The sequence below is a fragment of the Orcinus orca genome, chromosome 5, assembly GCF_937001465.1.
Source record: "Orcinus orca chromosome 5, mOrcOrc1.1, whole genome shotgun sequence".
Taxonomy (NCBI): Eukaryota; Metazoa; Chordata; class Mammalia; order Artiodactyla; family Delphinidae; genus Orcinus; species Orcinus orca.
The window spans coordinates 86,659,812-86,673,395 of NC_064563.1; positions in this window are offsets into that span (position 1 = coordinate 86,659,812).

Here is a 13,584-nt window from a genome sequence, read left to right on the forward strand (position 1 = left end):
TCGGTTTTACTCATTAGAAAGTTACTGCTCATTAGCTACTTTGTTACAGTTTTGTCTGACATGCTGCTCGCTTTCCAAGTCTCTCCACACACTTGGTGTCACACACATTTTCATTGTAAATTTACCTTTTCGAGTAACATTTGTCATGCATGATCCCTGTGGAGATTAGCAGCCTTTCCTTTGTTTTCTCCTGAGAAAAGAAAAGAAATAATAAAGGAAAGAATGACATGGCAACACACTGAATACTTAAGCCAGACAGACACTTCATTAGTGTGCCTAGAAGGTTTTGATCAGGAGTCTGAGGGGCAGTGCCAGTCCACTCTGTATTTGCTGCCCTTGGATACAACTAGTTTTCATGTCTCCTAAGGATCTGCCATACAATTCTGGCAAGTAACTATGCTTAACTTGTTATATCCCTGCTTCTCTTACCATACCCTAATTATTCAATAAAAAGAGGAAAAGTAAATTCCAGGAAAGTAAGAGTTAACAGAGAATTGAATGAAGTGAGAGATTCAGGCCGTGCTTAGACAACTGAAAATAAGCAGATTGTGCCATAGTTGGTCTAGTTATTTTAGCTTCTTTCACAGAGAGTACCGTAGTCTAGCTGTGATTAATTGTTTGGCTATCACTTGCTAATATGGCAGGGTAAAAAAGGGAAATAAAAGAATCAACTATGCTGCTGCAGATTAGGCATGTCATATAAACATAGCAAAAACGTGAGTTTGTAGACTCAAAATGAAATATATTGGTGAATAATTAAACGGTGACTAATCGGTGCAAACCATCAGTGTGAAAAATTCAGTATTTCTCAACACCTTCCATCTTCTCTGCTCTCCCTTCCCCCCAAATCCTCCTTTTCACACATCTGATAATGTGTTCGCTTTGGTAGGTACCAAAGTTGTCAGCTTGTTTACATATGGTAAACACTATAGCTGAATGTTAATGGAGAAACAAAAGTTGCTTCTCTCTCATTTAGTTAAGGCAATGTCATTCAGAATCTTAGAAAGAAGTAGGTTAAAAGAGTATAGTTCCCTGGGGATAGAGGTCAACACAGTGTTGGAGCGTAGGACGACTATTCTAGAGGATTTTATTAATAGTAAACATTCACTGAAAACTCATTTAGTGTTAAACTCACTACTAAGCCCCCTTTGTACCATTCCTTGCTTAATACTCACAATAATTTTGAGGTTAAAAAAATGTTATTGTCCTCTCCAAAAGAAGGAATTGAGGCAGAGAAACTAGTTTCTCAGAGAGTAAATGGTAGAACTTTAATTTTTACTCAGACAGACTGATTACAGAAACAACAACCTCAATAAAGACCCAGTGTTCAGGGGGTCAGGTGAATGTAGCTCACGGATAGCTCACTGCAAAATGAGAGAAGAGAAAGGGGAATCTAGAACTCTTCAGAAGCTGGATCTGAGGAGAGAAGGATGTTGGTTTTAGCACTTCCAGAATTTCTTACGTTACCAAAGAAGAGATTTCCTAGGAACCCCAAAAAGACAAATATTGGATCACAAATGGCTTGGATCTAGGCATCAAAGTCAGTTATTCAAGAAAACCTTTTATATCAACTAAGAGATGAGACCCATACATGCTTGTTTAGCATCTTATGAACGGATTTCCCAGATGTCATTAGCAACTTAAAAATAGATTCTACATTAAGACAGGTCCTTTATTTTCCTTAACACTAGATTGTTTCTGAGTTGTGAACACACTTCTAAAAGGGTAAGAAAACTAAGGAGTAGGGCTAGCCATCCAGACCATGCTTACCTAACATGGGACATTAAGCCCATTGCTTTCTTTTTTTTTTTTTTTTTTTAACATCTTTATTGGAGTATAATTGCTTCACAATGGTGTGTTAGTTTCTGCTTTATAACAAAGTGAATCAGTTATACATATACATATGTTCCCATATCTCTTCCCTCTTGCATCTCCCTCCCTCCCACCCTCTCTATCCCACCCCTCTAGGAGGTCACAAAGCACCAAGCTGATCTCCTTGTGCTGTGCGGCTGCTTCCCACTAGCTATCTATTTTACGTTTGATAGTGTATATATGTCCATGCCACGCTCTCACTTTGCCACAGCTTACCATTTGCCCTCTCCATATCCTCAAGGCCATTCTCTAATAGGTCTGTGTCTATATTTCCGCTCTGCCCCTAGGTTCTTCATGACCTTTTTTTTTTTTCTTAGATTCCATATATATGTGTTATCATATGCTATTTGTTTTTCTCTTTCTGACTTACTTCACTCTGTATGACAGACTCTAGGTCCATCTACCTCACTACAGATAACTCAATTTAGTTTCTTTTTATGGCTGAGTAATATTCCACTGTATATATGTGCCACATCTTCTTTATCCATTCATCTGTTGATGGATACTTAGGTTGCTTCCATGTCCTGGCTATTGTAAATAGAGCTGCAGTGAACATTGTGGTACATGACTCTTTTTGAATTATGGTTTTGTCAGGGTATATGCCCAGTAGTGGGATTGCTGGGTCATATGGTAGTTCTATTTGTAGTTTTTTAAGGAACCTCCATACTGTTCTTCATAGTGGCTGTATCAATTTACATTCCCACCAACAGTGCAAGAGGGTTCCCTTTTCTCCACACCCTCTCCAGCATTTATTGTTTGTAGATTTTTTGATGATGGCCGTTCTGACTGGTGTGAGATGATATCTCATTGTAGTTTTGATTTGCATTTCTCTAATGAATAATGATGTTGAGCATTCTTTCATGTGTTTGTTGGCAGTCTGTATATCTTCTTTGGAGAAATGTCTATTTAGGTCTTCTGCCCATTATTGGATTGGGTTGTTTGTTTTTTTGTTATTGAACTGCATGAGCTGCTTGTAAATTTTGGAGATTAATCCTTTGTCAGTTGCTTCATTTGCAAATATTTTCTCCCATTCTGAGGGTTGTCTTTTGGTCTTCTTTATGGTTTCCTTTGCTGTGCAAGAGCTTTGAAGTTTCATTAGGTCCCATTTGTTTATTTTTGTTTTTATTTCCATTTTACTAGGAGGTGGGTCAAAAAGGATCTTGCTGTGATTTATGTCCTAGAGTGTTCTGCCTATGTTTTCCTCTAGGAGTTTGATACTGTCTGGCCTTACATTTAGGTCTTTAATCCATTTGGAGTTTATTTTTGTGTATGGTGTTAGGGACTGTTCTAATCTCATACTTCTAAATGTAGCTGTCCGGTTTTCCCAGCACCACTTATTGAAGAGGCTGTCTTTCCTCCACTGTATATTCTTGCCTCCTTTTTCAAAGATAAGGTGATCATATGTGTGTGGGTTTATCTCTGGGCTTTCTATCCCGTTCCATTGATCTACCTTTCTGTTTTTGTGCCAGTACCATACTGGCTTGATTACTGTAGCTTTGTAGTATAGTCTGAAGTCTGAGAGCCTGATTCCTCCAGCTCTGTTTTTCATTCTCAAGATTGCTTTAAGCCCATTGATTTTCATGACATTTTGCAATACTTCAAAAATTGTTTCAAATCTCAGCTTTAATTTGACCCTGTTGGTAAGAACAGAACAACAACAAAAAGTAGCTTTCTTTTGCTGTGTAATCCAGGTAGCTGTAGAGGAAGTAAGAAAGAACATGGTTAGTATTTTTGAAATGGAGCAATATTGAACAATGAGCAGAGACCATTTTTATAAGCCAACGAATGGGGGAGAATATGGTAATTTATGTATTATTATTTTTACAGATGCTTTATAGGAAAAGAAACATTTGAGAATGTTACACATCCTTTTCTTCTCTTGGATATTTGCAATGCATAGTTACATATAAAAGCCCTTCAGTAAAGAAATCCTACTAATTTTGTTTAACTCCCTGTATCCCAAACATATTTGAGACCTAGAATCTATTTTTGAATAACATCTTTTAATATCTAACTGTTGAATCTTAGATCCCATTTAGGGAAAGTTTTGTATGATTCAATCACTTCATTTTATATAAGAATAAATTAAGGGGTAATCCAGATGCAGACAAATATTATTTGAGTCCTCGCTATGTGCCATGCTAGGTACTTGGTAATGACAAAGATCTCTGCCCTTATAGAGGTTGATATTCCTCTTGACAGGTTGTCTTCTCTGGCCAGTACTGGCAGAGCAGCCTCATTGATAGTCAAGAGACTTCATCCTCTGACTTTCAGAGCCTTCCCAAGAATCAAACCGATATTTCAAAGAGATTAAGAACTGAAGGGAACATATCCATTCAAATCCAAAACTTCAGATTTAATGAAGCCTGTATCAGAATGAGATATAAGATATCAAATTACATTTGTTTAGTCCAACATAGCCTAATAAATCAGTCACATTTAATAAATGTTTATCTTGTTTTAATCACTATTTAGTATGTTTCAGTGGTCTCATCTGTCTAAATGGTTCACTTCAATATTTATTAGATATTATTTCCATTTCTAAAGAAATCTATACATCTTCATTTTGACAATTCAAATTTACTTGGCCCACTTCTGCAATCTTAATTATGTTTTTCTATCTAATTTTGAAATATAAATTCCTACATCTTCACAATTAAATCATTACTAAGTAACATAATTTTGGTGTTTATGTCCTGTAGTACAATAACAAATTGCAGACATGGTTAATCATTGCTGGATTTGGAAGTTCTTAAAGGTGAGGTGATCTTGTTAAGCTTCCCAATTAAAACAAAATTACATAACATCAGTTATAAAAAGGTAACCAACAGTAATTTTATATTATGTATTTGACAATTCTCAGATTTTAATTAGTAAATGGTAAATGAAAGTAATAAGCAATTTCAAGGAACGTCATCATTCTAGAAGTCTAGACAAAGAGCATATTAAGGTGTGGATTTTCAGGCACTTCTGAATTCCAATCTGCTTAATAATTTTATTGTTGATATTATTTTCTAATGAAATGTGTTGGATCTTCATTATTTCTGGAGCACTGATCTGCATTAGGAATGTCTAGAAAATAAGTAGCTATTGTGAAATGAAACCAGATTATTGTAAATCACAACCTCTGCTTTAGATGAATAAGCTATCTGAAGACAAATTCTAAATCAACTCTATTTTTTTCCTATTACAGATTATTTATTGAAATGTAGTTGATTTACAATATTAGTTTCAGACGTACAGCATAATGATTCAGTATTTTTATAGATTATACACCATTAAAAGTTGTTATAAAATAATGGCTATAATTCCCTGTGCTATACCATATATCCTTATTGTTTCTTTATTTTATACTTATTAGTTTGTATCTCTTAATCCCATGCCCCCTATCTTGCCCCTCTCCCTGTCCCTCTTCCCACTGGTAACCACTAGGTTGTTTTCTGTTTATCTGTGAGTCTGTTTCTGTTTTGATGTATATATTTGCTTATTTTTTAGGTTCCATATATTAGTGATATCATAGAGTATTTGTCTTTGAGTAATATTCCATTGTATATATATACCACATCTTCTTTACCCATTTATCTGTTGATGGACACCTGGGTTGCTTCCATATATTGGCTATTGTAAACATTGCTGCTATGAACACTGGGGTGGGTGTATCTTTTCAAATTATTGTTTTCATTTTTTTCCAGATATATACCCAAGAGTGAACTGCTGGATCATATGGTAGTTCTATTTTTAGTTTTTAAAGAAACCTCCATACTGTTTTCCATAGTGGCTGCACCACTTTACATTCCCACCAACAGTGTAGGAAGGTTCCCTTCACTCCATATCCTCACCAACATTTGTTATTTATAGACTTTTTTGATGATAACCATTTTGACAGGTATGAGATAATCTCTCGTTGTTTTGATATACATTTTCTAATGATTAGCAATGTTAAACATCTTTTCATGTGCCTGTTAGCTATCTGTATGTCTTCTTTGGAAAAATTTCTATTCAGGTCTTCTGAATATTTTTGGATTGCATTTTTTTTTTTAATATTGATTTGTATGAGCTGTTTATGTATTTTGGGTATTAACTCCTTGTTGGTTGCATTGTTTGCAAAAATTTTCTCCCATTTCACAGGTTTTTTTCATTTTGTTGATAGTTTCCTTTGCTGTGCAAAAGCGTTTATGTTTAACTAGGTCCCTTTTGTTTTCAATTTTTTAAATTTTTTTGCTTTTATTTCTTTTGATTTAGAAGAGTGATCCAAAAAAATATTGCTACAATTTACGTTAAAGAGTGTTATGCCTGTGTTCTCTTCTAGGAGTTTTATGGTTTCAGGTATCACATTTAGGTCTTTAATCCATTTTGTGTTTATTTTTTTATACGGTGTAGGGAAATGTTCTAATCTCATTGTTTTACATGTAGTTGTGCAGTTTTCCCAGCACCACTTATTGAAGAGACTGTCTTCTCTGTTATATATTCTTGACTCCTTTGTTGTAGATTAATTGACCATAGATGTATGGGTTCATTTTGGTGCTCTCTATCCTGTTCCACTGAACTATGTGTCTATTTTTGTGCCAGTGCCATGCTGTAGCATTTAGTATAGCCTGAAGTCAGGGAGGGTCGTAGCCCCAGCTCTGTTCTTTTTTCTCAAGATTGTCCTGGAGATTTGGGGTCTTTTGTGGTTCCATATAAATTTTAGGATTATTTGTTCTTGTTCTGTGAAAAATGTCATGGGTATTTTGATAGGAATTACAATCTGTAGATTGCTTTGGGTCATATAGCCACTTAAACAATATTAATTCTTCTAATCCAAGAGCACAGGACAGCTTTCCATTTCTTTATATCATCTTCAGTTTCCTTTCTCAGTGTTTTATAGCAGGGGTCCCCAACCCCTGGGCCACACAGCAGGAGGTGAGTGGTGGGCAAGTGAGTGAAGCTTCATCTGCCCCTCCCCATTGCTTGCATTACCGCTTGAACAATTCCCTTCCTCCGCACCGTGGAAAAACTGTCTTCCATGAAACCAGTCCCTGGTGCCAAAAAGGTTGGGGACCACTGTTTTATAGTTTTCAGAGCATAGGTCTTTCACTTGCTTGGTTAAGTTTATTCCTAGGTATTTTATTCTTTTAGATGTAATATTAAATGGGATTTTAAAAAATTTTCTCTTTTTGATGGTTCATTACTTCATAGAATAGCAACAGATTTCTGTATATTAATCTTGTATTCTGCAACTTTACTGAATTCATTTATTCTAATAGTTTTTTTTTTTTTTTTTTCTTGGTGGAGACTTCAGGGTTTTCTGTAGATAGCACCATGTCACATGCAAATAAAGAAGTTTTACGTCTTCCCTTCCAGTCTGAATGACTCTTAATTATTTCTCTTGTCTGACTGCTGTGGCTAGGACTCCCAAATACTATATTAAGTAGAACTGGCAAAAGTAAGCATCCTTATCTTGTTTCTGAATGCAGGGAAAAGACTTTCAGCTTCAGTTTCTAAGCTGACATCCTTATGGGGATTACATTATATATGACTCTTTGTTTTTCTCTTGCTGCCTTTAGAATTCTCTTTACATTTTGTCATTTTAATTATGATGTGTCTTGGTGTGGGTCTATTTGGGACCCTCTTTGCTTCCATAGTGGGATATATCTGTTTCCTTTTTCAGGTTACGGAATTTTTCAGCCATAATTTCCTCCAGTACATTTTTGATCCTCTTCACTTTTTCTTTTCCTTCTGGGACCACCTTATAATGCAAACATTGGTATGTTTACTGTTATCTCGGAGATCTCTTAAACAATTCTCATTTTTAAAAGTCTACTTTTCTTCTTGTTGGTTAGGTGATTTCCATTATTCTATCATTCAGATCACTTACGAGTTCTTCTACATCACTTAGGCTGCTATTCATTCCTTCTAGTGTGTTTTATATTTCAGCTATTGAATTCTTCATTTCTGATTGAGTCTTTCTTAGTTCCTTGTTAAAATTCTCACTGTGTTCATCTCTCCTTCTCCCTTATTAACATTCTTATTACCAATCCTTTGGATTCTTTATCTGGTAAGTTGTTTATTTCTCTTTATTTTTTCATGGTTTTTCTCTTGCTCTTTCAATTAAGCCCAGTTCCTCTGCCTTCTCATTTGCTTAACTTTCACTGCCTCTATACTTTTAGGCAAAACAGTTGCTGATTGCGGTCTTGAAGGGGTGTTTTTATGTGGGAGAACCCCTATGTAGACTGCATGTGCACAACCTATGATAGGAGAGCTAGATTTGACATGGACACAAGTCACCTCTTTCCCCTGAGTATGCTGGCAACTATCACTTTGGAAGAAGGTGGGGCTAGAGCTGGGTGTAAGGCAGGACTTACCCTCTTCTCAGTGGCTGTCACCACCCTATCAGGGGCAAGGTCTGATCTCGGTTTGCTGGAGCAGAAGCTCTGAGGGTTGGGCCAGAGTTGGCTCTGTTTCCTTTAAGTGTGTGCTTTCTCCTCTCCCAGCACCAGGACCCTTGCCTCAGAGTGGGCGAGTAGAGAAGCAAGGCAGGGGGCTGGTTCAGGCACTCATTCATGTTGCCTTCACACAGGGGTCTGAGCTGTCTCCAATGCGCTGCCTATGCAGGTGCTGGCAACTGTTTTCCTCGCTCCACTGAGATGCAGCCTCAGGTCCAAGTCCCCTTTGTTCCTCACAGCCAATCACTGCCCTCAGGCTCCATTATTCCCACCCTGTTGTGCAGTCACACTGCAGGGTCAGGGGTGCTTCGTGGACTGCTGGTATGTTATCAAGGCTGAGCTGTGGTGTCACAGCCACTGACAATCTGGTATGCTTCTGATGCGCTGCTTAAGTAAGTGCCAACAGTGGCTGCCACCACCCCACCCAGGCTCTGCCTCAGGAAAGGGTAGCCTCTGCATCCCAAGGTAAGGTTTTTCTCCCTGCTCATGGCAGCTCTAAATCCAGTGCTATGTCGTGCCATGGAGTACATGGGGCTGGAGTTTTCACTCAGCATGGACAGGGCACGCACCAAGGCACTTGCAGGGAACCTGGCAGGCAGTGGAGCAAGCTTCAATCTGCCCTCTCTGCCTTGCCTTGAGCACCACTGCATGCACATTCCTCATGAGGGAGTCCAGGCTTCCAACGACACTCCTATTACTCCCAGCAGTCCTTCAACCAGCCAAGGGGGCTCATATCCCCTGTATAGGATTCCAAGACTAGGGCGCCCAATCTGTGGCTCTCACGGCTCAGTCCCCACCCGTGTATTCTTCCTGACCTGATTCTTTTTCGTGCACTCATAACCAATTACATGTGGATCTTTCTTACAGCCTTGATTGTATAGGAGTTTTTCTGCCAGTTTCCAGTTAGTTTTCAGTGAGAATTGTTCCACATATAGACGTATTTTTTTAACATCTTTATTGGAGTATAATTGCTTTACGATGTTGTGTTTGTTTCTGCTGTACAACAAAGTGAATCAGCTATATTCATACGTATATCCCCATATACCCTCCCTCTTCGGTTGCCCTCCCACTCCCCCTATCCCACCCCTCTAGGTGGTTGCAAAGCACCAAGCTGATCTCCATGTGCCATGTGGCTGCTTCCCACTAGCTATCAATTTTACATTTGGTAGTGTACATTTGTCAATGTTACTCTCTCACTTCTCCCCAGCTCACCCTTCCCCCTCCCCGTGTCCTCAAGTCCATTCTGTACGTCTGCGTCTTTATTCCTGTCCTGCCCCTAGGTTCATCAAAACCATCTTCTTTAGATTCCATATATATTTGTTAGCATACAATATTTGTTCTCTTTCTGATTTACTTCACTCTGTATGACAGTCTCTAGGTCCATCCACTGCACTACAAATAACTCAATTTCGTTTCTTTTTATGGCTGAGTAATATTCCATTGTATATATGTGCCACATCTTCTTTATCCATTCACCTGTTGATGGACACTTAGGTTGCTTCCATGTCCTGGATACTGTAAAGAGTGCGGCAGTGAACACTGCAGTACATGACTCCTTTTGGATTATGGTTTTCTCAGGGTATATGCCCAGTAGTGGGATTGCTGGGTCATATGGTAGTTCTATTTTTAGTTTTTTAAAGAACCTCTATACTGTTCTCCTGGCTGTGTCAATGTACATTCCCAAAAACATTGCAAGAAGGTTCCCTTTTCTCCACACCCTCCCCAGCATATATAGTTTATAGATTTTTTGATGATGGCCATTCTGATCAGTGTGAAGTGATATTGTAGTTTGATCTGCATTTCTCTAAAGATTAGTGATGTTGAGCATCTTTTCATGTGTTTGTTGGCAATCTGTATATCTTCTTTGGAGAAATGTCTGATTAAGTCTTCTGCCAATTTTTGTATTGGGTTGTTTGTTTTTTTCATACTGAGCTGCATGAGCTGCTTGCATATATTGGAGATTAACGGTTTGTCAGTTGCTTCGTTTGTAAAATTTTCTCCCATTCTGAGGGTTGTCTTTTTGTCCTGTTTATGATTCCTTTGCTGTGCAAAAGGTTTAAGTTTCATTAGGTCTCATTTGTTTATTTTTGTTTCCATTTCTCTAGGAGGTGGGTCAAAAAGGACCTTGCTGTGATTTATGTCACAGAGTGTTCTGCCTATATTTTCCTCTAAGAGTTTGATATTGTCTGGCCTTACAGTTAGGTCTTTAATCCATTTGAGTTTATTTTTGTGAATGGTGTAAGGAAGTGTTCTAATTTCATTCTTTTACATGTAGCTGTCCAGTTTTCCCAGCACCACTTATTGAAGAGGCTTTCCTTTCTCCACTGTACATTCCTGCCTCCTTTATCAAAGATAAGGTGACCATATGCATGGGTTTATCTCTGGGCTTCTATCCTGTTCCATTCATCTATATTTCTGTTTTTGTGCCAGTACCATACTGTCTTGATTACTGTAGCTTTATAGTATAGTCTGAAGACCAGGAGCCTGATTCCTCCAGCTCCATTATTCTTTCTCAAGGTTGTTTCGACTCTTTGGGATCTTTTGTGTTTCCATACAAATTGTGCAATTTTTTGTTCTAGTTCTGTGAAAAATGCCATTGGGAGTTTGATAGGGATTGCATTGAATCTGTAGCTTGCTTTGGGTAGTATAGTCATTTTCACAATGTTGATTCTTCCAATCCAAGAACATGGTATATTTATCCATCTGTTTGTGTCATCTTTAATTTCTTTCATCACTGTCTTATAGTTTTCTGCATACAGGTCTTTTGTCTCCTTAAGTAGGTTTATTCCTAGGTAATTTATTCTTTGTATTGCAAAGGTAATTGGGAGTGTTTCCTTAATTTTTCTTTCAGATTTTTCATCATTAGTGTATAGGAATGCAAGAGATTTATGTGCATTAGTTTTGTATCCTGCTACTCTACCTAATTCATTGATTAGCTCTAGCAGTTTTCTGGTAGCAGGTTTAGGATTCTCTATGTATAGTATCATGTCATCTGCAAACAGTGACAGCTTTACTTCTTCTTTTCTGATTTGGATTCCTCTTATTTCTTTTTCTTCTCTAATCGCTGTGGCTAAACTTCCAAAACTATGTTGAGTAAGAGTGGTGAGAGTGGGCAACCTTGTCTTGTTCCTGATCTTAGAGGAAATGGTTTCAGTTTTTCACCATTGAGAACAATGTTGGCTGTGGGTTTGTCATATATAGCCTTTATTATGTTGAGGTAGGTTCCCTCTATTCCTAATTTCTGGAGAATTTTTATCTAAATGGGTGTTGAATTTTGTCGAAAGCTTTTTCTGCATCTATTGAGATGATCATATGATTTTTCTCCTTCAATTTGTTAATATGGTTTATCACATTGACTGATTTGCATATATTGAAGAATCCTTGCATTCCTGGGATAAACCCCACTTGATCATGCTGTATGAGCCTTTTAATGTGCTGTTGGATTCTATTTGCTAGTATTTTGTTGAGGATTTTTGCATCTCTATTCATCAGAGATATTGGCCTGTAGTTTCCTTTTTTTTGTTACATCTTTGGTTTTGTATCAGGGTGATGGTGGGCTTGTAGAATGAGTTTGGGAGTGTTCCTCCCTCTGCTATATTTTAGAAGAGTTTGAGAAGGGTAGGTGATGGCTCTTCTCTAAATGTTTGATAGAATTTGCCTTTGAAGTCATCTGGTTCTGGGCTTTTGTTTGTTGGAAGATTTTTGATCACAGTTTCAATTTCAGTGCTTGGCCTGTTTATACTTTCTGTTTCTTCCTGGTTCAGTCTCAGAAGGTTGTGCTTTTCTAAGAACTTGTGCATTTCTTCCAGGTTGTCCATTTTATTGGCATAGAGTTGCTTGTAGTAATCTCTCATGATCCTTTGTGTTTCTGCTGTGTCAGTTGATACTTGTCCTTTTTCCATTTGTAATTCTGTTAATTTGAGTCTTCTCCCTTTTTTTCTTGATGCGTCTGGCTAATGGTTTATCAATTTTTTTTATCTTCTCAAAGAACCAGCTTTTAATTTTATTGATATTTGTTATTGTTTCCTTCATTTCTTTTTTATTTCTTTTTGATCTGATCTTTATGATTTCTTTCCTTCTGCTAACTTTTTGTTGTTGTTGTTGTTGTTGTTCTCTTTCTCTGATTGCTTTAGGTGTAAGGTTAGGTTTTTTATTTGAGATGTTTCTTGTTTCTTGAAGTAGGATTGCATTGCTATAAACTTCCCTCTTAGTGCTGCTTTTGCTGCATCCCATAGGTTTTGGGTCATCATGTTTTCATTGTCATTTGTTTCTAGGTATTTTTTGATTTCCTCTTTGATTTCTTCAGTGACCTCTTGGTTTTTTACTAGCATATTGTTTAGACTCCATGTGTTTGTATTCTTTACAGTTGTTTTTTATTTTTCCTGTTATTGATGTCTAGACTCATAGCGTTGTGGTCAGAAAAGATACTTGATATGATTGATTTCAATTTTCTTAAATTTTCCAATGCTTGATTTGTGACCCAAGATACAGTCTATCCTGGAGAATGTTCCATGAGCACTTGAGAAGAAAGTGTATTCTGTAGTTTTTGGATGGAATGTCCTTTAAATATCAATTAACTCCATCTTGTTTAATGTATCATTTAAAGCTTGTGTTTCCTTATTTATTTTCATTTTGGATGATCTGTCCATTGGTGAAAGTGGGGTGTTAAAATCCCCTACTATTATTTTGCTATTGTCAGTCAATTTCCCCTTTTATGGCTGTTAGCATTTGCCTTATGTATTGAGGTGCCCTATGAATGGGTGCATAAATATTTACAAGTGTTTTATCTTCTTCTTGGATTGGTCCCTTGATCATTATATCGTGTCCTTCTTTGTCTCTTGTAGTAGTCTTTATTTTAAAGTCTATTTTGTCTGATATGAGAATTGCTACTCCAGCTCTCTTTTGATGTCCATTTGCATGGCATATCTTTTTCCATCCCCTCACTTTCAGTCTGTATGTGTCCCTAGGTCTGAAATGGGTCTCTTGTAGACAGGATATATATGGGTCTTGTTTTTGTGTCCATTCAGCCAGTCTATGTTTTTTGGTTGGAGCATTTAATTACATTTAAGGTAATTATTAATATGTATGTTCCTATTACCATTTTCTTAATTATTTTGGGTTTGTTATTGTAGGTCTTTTCCTTCTCTTGTGTTTCTTGCCTAGAGAAGTCCCTTTAGCATTTGTTGTAAAGCTGGTTTCATGGTGCTGAATTCTCTTAGCTTTTGCTTGTTTGTAAAGGTTTTAATCTCTCTGTGGAATCTGAATGAGATCCTTGCTGGGTAGAGTA